This window comes from Nyctereutes procyonoides, unplaced genomic scaffold (assembly GCF_905146905.1).
Source record: "Nyctereutes procyonoides isolate TBG_1078 unplaced genomic scaffold, NYPRO_anot_genome, whole genome shotgun sequence".
Classification (NCBI taxonomy): Eukaryota; Metazoa; Chordata; class Mammalia; order Carnivora; family Canidae; genus Nyctereutes; species Nyctereutes procyonoides.
In genome coordinates, this window is record NW_026575037.1 from 10,616,832 (window position 1) to 10,625,623 (window position 8,792).

Consider the following 8,792-nt stretch of genomic DNA (forward strand, 5'->3'; position numbering starts at 1 on the left):
AAATGTCCATAAATGGAAGTGGTTCAGCGTTTCCTGGGCCGCCTGGGTAAATTCTCTAAGGTTGGCCAGACTCCAGGAAGCACTGTTCTCTGAAGCAGGCGCTCTGGCTGAAGGGGCAGCCTTCCATTTTATGCGGAAACATGTATAGCGTTCCCACAGCTCCCATTCGGGGAGCAGCAGAGGCCAGGCCAGAGCTCCACGAAGGTCTTTGACTTTTAAGGGCAGATGATCCTTTTTCCTGTGGCTGCATGGTGGCCCCCCCACCCCGGCAGGGGATGAGGGGATGTGTTAGTAATGAACAGCCACACACAAAGCACGATTGCATTTGCATCTTTTTGGGGTGTAGTTATTGCAGATGGAAATTTTCAAATCTAGCCTTTGTTTACCAAAATGACAAATGAGGAAGAGCAGAGAGAAGAGGGACACAAGCTCTGAGCCTAGAAGAAATGACGGAGGGAGAGATTCTGGGAACTTCAGGAGATTTAGGGGGACGCCACCTCCTGTGTTCGCTTAGTTCCACTCATCTGTGAAATGTCGATTCGTGGATTAAATATGCTGCCCACGCTTCCTCGGCCGCACCAATCCTTGATCTATAGATACTCAGAGTTGCACGAGAGGTCAAGGAGCCCACACAGCGCAGATTCTCCCCTGGGTTGCCCTGGCGGTGGTGGAGGGCAGGCATGACAAGACAGGCTGGAAGGGAGCGGTGGCCACCCTTAGAGCCGAGATTCTCTCCCGTGTGCCTTCCCAGAGGGAGAAATGAGTCCAGGAAACAGTGTTTCTAGACACGCTTAATTTCACCTTTAATAATTTAAATTATAAAGTCTGAAAAATTCTATAGCATTTAGAGTAGTTCTCTGTGTTTATTTTTTTTAAGATTTTATTTATTTATTCATGAGAGAGAGAGAGCGCGGCAGAGACACAATTCTCTGTGTTTAGACAGGAGACTTTAGACACATTTTAAACATCTAACATGGGGCGCCTGAATGGCTCAGTTGGCATACAGCTCTTGATTTCGGCTCAGGTTGTAATCTCAGGGTCATGAGATGGAGCCCCGTGCGAACCTGTACTGGGGAGTCTACTTGAGTTTCTCTCCCTCTTCCCCTCCTCGCACATGCTCTCACTCTCTCTCTCTCAAATAAATATAAATGCATCTTATAAAAAGTACGAACAATTAATAATAATTTTGACAAGCACAATATTGATGGTGAAGATGTACTGGATACGCTGCACGTGCCCACCTCCATGCTGGGAGCCTTGCAGTGGGTTAGGAACTCACTTGTCACCACCGCCCTCTGCAGCAGGTGCTACTATTATCCTCATTTTGAGGTTACTCAGGCTCCCTCACAATCCATGGCAATACCACTCTCTAGAGTAATTATTCAACTACAATATAAAAACAAATTAAGCCTCTCCCTGAATAAACACACACTTCTCTATTTTAACAAAAAGTTGAAATGGATCTTTAAATAAAATAAAATGCATAGTCCTTAGAACATGTACTACATTCTACAGGACTCCTCTCCTGCAGATCAGCAATAAAGGTTTATTAGGGGTGCATTTTCCTGTTCACATTACCTTTCGTGATCCGTCAGTGGGTAATGACTTCAGATTCTTACGCAACGTCCTTTTACATCATCCCACCAAGTCTTGATGCTTTCCTCTTGGTCTGATACCTTAATCCAGGTATAAAAGCTCTTTTATTAAGTAACCTAGTTCTTAAATTCCTTAGATTAATTAGAAATTATGTTCAGCATACTGTAAAGGTCCGAGGAATCTCAAAGAGCTCCAGAACTTAGTGGCTATCTCCAGGTTACACAGAAATCCCCAAACATTCCTGGGTGGGTCCTTTTGCAGGAAGCCTGTGGATTGGATTCAACTTTGGTTATGAGGTGGAACACTCAGACCATGCCAGTTATGGAGAGAGCTACCAATAATCATTGAAAATTCCAGAGACATCCTTCGCTAGCCTAAAAATTCCCTGTAGTCTCCATATGTCCACTTAGATTAAGGAGGAGAATTAATGCACTGAATCAGATAACTTAGACCAAAATGACACATTTCCCTCAATTATCTGTCCGTTTTAAGTGAATATACTTTAGATCTGGGAAATTTAGGTAACTGTTTCAATGTTGTGCTGTTTATTAAATGAATACACAGCAAACCAAGATTTAATTGCCTTTGCTTTATCAAGGCTAGGAATGCCTTTGCTACTTTCTTATCTCGGGGTCCTCTATTCATATAACCTTTGGAAGCAATTGTGAAAATCTCAGCCAAAGCACAATATAGCTCCTTGGTTTGGCAGCAGAATTGTTATGTAGAGACAAATACATTTATGTGCCTTTGGTAAGCTTAACATGGCTTATATCTATGCTGAAAATTCTACACACTCGTGCACACACATGAATATGTATTACTTGAGCTCTAAATAGGAAAATCTTTTGAATAGAATTGTTGAATCACTACATTGTATCTTGTGAACTAATATAATACTGTATGTTAACTATATTGGAATTAAAATTAAGAACTTAATAAAAAATATTTTGAGTAAAAGTTTGGGACTTTTGTTGGTCAGTTTGCTCTTTAGTTTTTAATTTTATATTCAATATTTTCTAAGGAAAGGGCAATTCTAAATCTTCTGACCCTTTAGGGCCTGATTTAAAAAAAAAACCCATTTTGGGGGATGCCTGGGTGGCTCAATGGTTGAGCATCTGCCTTTGGCTCAGGTCATGATCCCAGGGTCCTGGATTGAGTCCCACATCAGGCTCCCCTGTGGGTAGCCTGCTTAACCCTCTGCCTATGTCTCTTCCTCTCTTGTGTCTCTCATGAATAGATAAATAAAATCTTTAAAAAAAAAGCTTGGAAGTAATTGTCCCAATGTTATCCACAGATTAATCTTTCCTCTTGAAATTTTCTGAAGAATTCTTATTAACTTTATATGTTTATATTAATAAAAATAATCTAATGAGATTTCTTCAGAACTAGATCTTGTCTAACCAGTCAAGTACAATGTTGATTTTCCCACTGGAATGCAGACGGAGCCAAAAGAGTGATAATGTATAAAGTGTCAAGCTGATTCCAGGCAACATCCTCTTACACAGAACTAGGCTATATCTCACAGGAGCACCAGTGGATCTCTTGGATTTGGGTTGCTTCCAACACACTAACTTAAATGTTTAGGAAAACAATCCAAAATATCCCCAAATTTTCTTATTAACATACTACAGAATTTGTATCTATAAAGTTAACCAGTGCTCTCTTTTACACAGCTATGTTTTCTAAAAGTTCTTGATCTGCTATATAAAATGTATTTTCTTTTATTTGATTAAAAAGACCTCTTAATTGTCCCTGGTTCTAATACTTTAGGGTTTGCTAAACAAGAGTATATTTCAACCATTCCCCAATCCTTTATGACTTCACAAGCTTTATTTATATGTCTCTTTGCCTTTCTAATAACAACAAAAAATCCATTTTTATCCTGCCCTGATGATGATTTTGGTGGCTCTCTCAAGAATGTTTCCAAGCTTCCCCACATATGTCTTGACAAAGAGAGACCAGGTTGTAAAACTTCTTACATTTGGAAGCATCATAGCTTATGCACTGGTAGCATATGGTTTTAGATGGAGGGCCCTGGGCAGGGCACCTTATAGAGTTATGCCCAGCCCAGCAGAGGAGGTGTGCAGGGGTTAGGGATAGTAGAGCACTAAAACCCCACACAAAGCTTCCTTTGCCAAGACATGTACATTAGTCTGCATGTATCCAGAGGAAGGAAATCTTTTCCTTACTTTGTCTACTGCTTTTAGCCATCAGCAGTAAATGGGAACCAAAGGATCAGTCTTCATGAATTCTTGATTTTGTTCTTGATGTGAAGCTGCTAATTCAGATATCATCATTTAGTTATTCTTTTTTTTTTTTGAGATTTATTACTTATCTGAGAGAAAGAATGAGGGAGAGAGAGAGAATGAATGAGCAGGGTGGGGAGGGGCAGAGGGAGTGGGTGAGACAGAACCTCAAGCAGACTCCATGCTGAGCACGGAGCCTGATCCTGGGCTCTATCCCACAACCCTGAGATCATGACCTGAGCCCAAATCAAGAGTTGATGTTCAACCTACTGCACCACCCAGGCACTCTATCATTTATTTATTCTAATTTGGATTATTTTTCCTTAAATATAATAATTAACACCAGTTTTCACTGAATTTCATATTTTATCTTTCTGCTTACTCCAGTTCTTGAGAACTTTTCCAAAAAGTTTCTTTTCTCTGCACTGATTTGATATATTTAGCACCAACCTCAGCAAAATACTTTCTGGAAGATTAAACCATGTATTGTGTCTTCTAAGTAATTTACAATCATTTTAGAAAACATTGCTTACCACACCAGTCTTGGAGGATATTGCTTTTAGCACATCTTCTTCCATCCAAAAAACTGCCCATTCTTCTCTCCGAAGCAAGTTCCCTACGCATAACAAAATACTGCCTCTGGTTCTCAGATGATGAAACTTTAAAATAATTTCTGGTATGGAAATTTAGTAACTTTCTTGAACATCCACACAAACTATTAATGTTTCTATCTTGTCTTTAAACTCACTTACCCTCCCAAAGAGCCATCTGGTGTGACCTGTTTTTCCTTTTCCAGAGTAGCTTGCTTGTCCACCTTAATGAAAGATGGTATCAGCTTGCATCCCCTAGCTGTACTTCCTAAGGCAGTACTACCCAGTGGAAATGTCTGCAGTGATGGAGATGTTCTATATTTGTGCTTGTGCTTCCTAGTGGAATAGCCACTAACCACATGTCTACTGAGCATTTGAAATGTGTGCAAATGAGGAGCACAATTTTTAATTTGTTTAATTCTATGTAAGTGTAAATAGCCGCATGTGGCTAGGGCTACCATATTGGGCAGCACAGATCCAAGGACTTCTCTGTCTCTCCTTTTTATTTTATTATTTTAAAAAATATTTTATTTATTTATTTGATGGAGAGAGAGAGCACAAGCAGGGGAGGCAGCAGAGGGAGAAGGAGGGGCAGACATCCCAGTGTGGGGCTTGATCCTAGGACCCCGGGATCATGACCTGAGCAGAAGGGAGGTGCTTAACCAACTAGCACCCAGGAACCCCGCCTCTCCTTTTTAAATGGACATATCACTAAGTACCCCCTTCACGGTAGTCACTTGTGACTAAGTTCGCAAGTAGAGAAAATCACTTCTGATGGGAAAAAAATTTTCTGAAAGTAGACACTTAATAATTTGTTGTTTTTGACTGTTACATTTTTACCCAGCAGAAATTCTTTCTTACGTGTTATCTTAATGTTTTCTGACCCTGCATTTCTACTGGCAAATATCATTTTTATGTTAATAAACCCTGGTAACCTAGATGCCTGGAAATGGGATGTAGATTTCTTTTTTTTTTTTAATTTTTATTTATTTATGATAGTCACAGAGAGAGAGAGAGAGGCAGAGACACAGGCAGAGGGAGAAGCAGGTTCCATGCACCGGGAGCCCGACGTGGGATTCGATCCTGGGTCTCCAGGATCGTGCCCTGGGCCAAAGGCAGGCGCTAAACCGCTGCGCCACCCAGGGATCCCTGGGATGTAGATTTCTTGCTCTGACTTTAAGTTTCACCTTCTTGTGCCAAAAATTTGGAAAGTTGCACTTTTTTTTCTTCATTTTCCTACTTCTTGTGAAGTAGTCACACTACTGTATTTGAAGGGTATTCTATGAGAAGCAAAATACTTAGCATATGTAAAATGTCAAAAAGAAACCATGATATTTTACATTGCTTTCCTAGAACACCATTGAAATCTTACTCAGGCATTGCGATCACCTACAAATGGAATTTATCTTCAAACACTGTCATCACAATGCAGATTTTGATTTTATGATTTTTTTAAGGTTTTATTTATTCATGAGAGACAAAGAGAAAAAGAGAGAGAGAGAGAGGCAGAGACACAGGCAGAGGGAGAAGCAAGCTCCATGTAGGGAGCCCAACATGGGACTTGATCCTGGGACTCCAGGATCACTCCCTGGGCCAAAGGCAGGTGCTAAACCACTGAGCCACCCAGGGATCCCCCATGATTTGTTTTTTGTTGTTTTCTTTTTTTTTTAAGGAAATAATTTGACACAAGGAAGAGGAAAGAAGTGCTTGTAATCTGTCTTTTCAGGGACCCTAGGCTAAACTCTTAATGTTAAAGTCTGACAACTTTATTTTATTGAGATAATTTTTATAGAGAATCCTTTATCATGATATTTTGCTGTGCTCATTCTTTTGCTTCCTTGTTCAACGAATTTCTTTGAGCATCTGCTTTGAGCCAGACATGTTGGTAGGCACTTGATAAATCACACAGCTCCACTCTACATAATCTATGGGGAAAGGAGAAGACAGGTGTTACAGAAACACACTTCCTTAGGTGTGAAGGGACCAAATGAAAAGTTATGATCATGAAGTAGAGTTTCAAAGCTTTTTCCTGGTAGAACAAGCTGCCCTGGAAAATAGCAATGAATTAATCCCTTCACTATGTAATAAATGGCCATTCAACTACTTGTTAAGACTATAAATCAGCTTACTGAATAGTAGGAATTCATCAGTTTTGCTGTCCTGGTATTGCTGGTGATATTTAGGCTTGTCAGAGAATCTGTAGGCTAGTGACACTCAACAATTCCCATCTTTCTCAGAATAATGTCGACACACGATATGTCCCGTCCATCTCTCCCATTCATTCTGTTCCAACCACACCAGCCCCTCTGCTGTTTCTCAAACAAGGAAGTATGTGCTGTCTCAGAGGCAGTCCCAGCTGAGGATGAAAATGACCACGATCTGATACCACCTTCCACCTCTGCCCAATCAGCTTCTCTGCTGGACTCTGCTTTGTGTGTTTTCTTACCACTTCTTACCACCTCACATCAGACATCTGCCTCTGCCTCCAGAATATAAGCTTCAGGACAGCTGTGGATTTGTGTTGTAATAAGGCCTAGAACACTCACTGCCTGGCTCTCGGTACGCCCTCAGTAATATTTTTTTTAACGAATGAGTAACTCATGTTTCGTACTTAGTTTTGCAAGGCTGAATTCACTTATCTCTCTATACTTCAGTTTAAATATTAGTATGACAGGGGACCTTATCTAATCTAAATTACCCCTTAACAACATTAGGAAGATGACTAACTAACTTAATACTATACATGGACCTACTTGGAAGAAAATCTATTCTAAAACTCAAGTTCCCTTGTTTTATTAAAGTAACTGTGTAGATTGCCAGAACTATAAATTCACACAACTAAGAGAGACTAAAATGAATATAGAACAATGGCCTATGACTATAATAAGAGTGGCATAAAGAACATTAAACTTTGAAATGAGATGCTGTTTATGAAAAGTACTTTTTTTTTTTGCATTTTACAAGTGGTTATTTTTTTATTTTTTATTATTATTTACTTATGATAGTCACACACAGAGAGAGAGAGAGGCAGAGACACAGGCAGAGGGAGAAGCAGGCTCCATGCACCGGGAGCCCGATGTGGGACTCGATCCCGGGTCTCCAGGATCGCGCCCTGGGCCAAAGGCAGGCGCAAAACCACTGTGCCACCCAGGGATCCCTACAAGTGGTTATTTATTATTGTTTTTGATCAACTCTTTTCATTAAGGCCTAAGGATCTAGATCACCTTCATTATTCCAGTTTTAGACGTGCTTTTGAAAAATACTTTCTTATGATTAGGGCTTAAAAATGCCAAAGGGAAGAGACCTGTGCTTAAGACCAAGGGTGTGAGTGGAAGACTTCATGTTCAAGGTCCTTGATGACCTTGTCTAGGTGCCTCTTATATCCATCTTCTTAGTCGAATCACAGGAAAAGTATCCTGAACCCAGATATTCCATAAATTAAAGGTCATGTAATCAAACCTTCCCTGCCCCCTGCAAGACCCACACCAATCAATCTAGGCAGTTAAAAGGAGCTATTTCATTTCCTGCTTTTCACAATTATTTTTTATTATTTTTAAAAGATTTTATTTATTCATTCATGAGAGACACAGAGAGAGAGACAGAGACATAGGCAGAGGGAGAAGCAGGCCCCCTGTGGGGAGTCTGATGTGGGACTCGATCCCGGGACAGTGGGATCACGACCTGAGCCAAAGGCAGGTGTTCAACCACTGAGCCACCCAGGTGCCCCTCACAATTAATGATGGAAAGGAAATTTTATGGAAACAGATATCAACTCTTGTTAACATTTGCAACCTTTAAAAGTCATAAACTTATTTCAAAATGTTCCATCAGATCGGATACATTTAGCTGCAAGTAATAGATAATAGAAATCCCATCTCAAAGTGGTTTTTCCAATAAGCAAATTTCCAGGTTCACATAATTGAAAATCCAGAGGTTGGATAGGAAACAGGCTTAAATTATTCTGTGGTCCAGTAATGCCATCAAGGATCCAAGTTCCATCTTCCTCTTCTGTCATCCAGAGTCTACTTCATCTGAAGGTTGTTCCCTTCATATCTGTAGACTGGTTGCCAGTAAGAATCAGGATTATATGCTTCCGTACTCAGGTAGGTGCCAAGAGATCAAACCACTCTACCCCAGACTTCGAACAAAAATCTTTCCCCTTTCTCATTGGGCTGCTTTAGGTCATATGTCTATCTCTCAATCAGTAACTATCACTAGGAAACTAATTTATGTGGACTGGATTAAGCCTGGGTAACCTAACTGCTGGCAAGAGGGTGGGATTGGGTTAGGCCAGAAGTCAGCAAACTATGGCCGTGGGCCAAATCCTATCCACCAGCTATTTCTGGGAAGTTTTATTAGA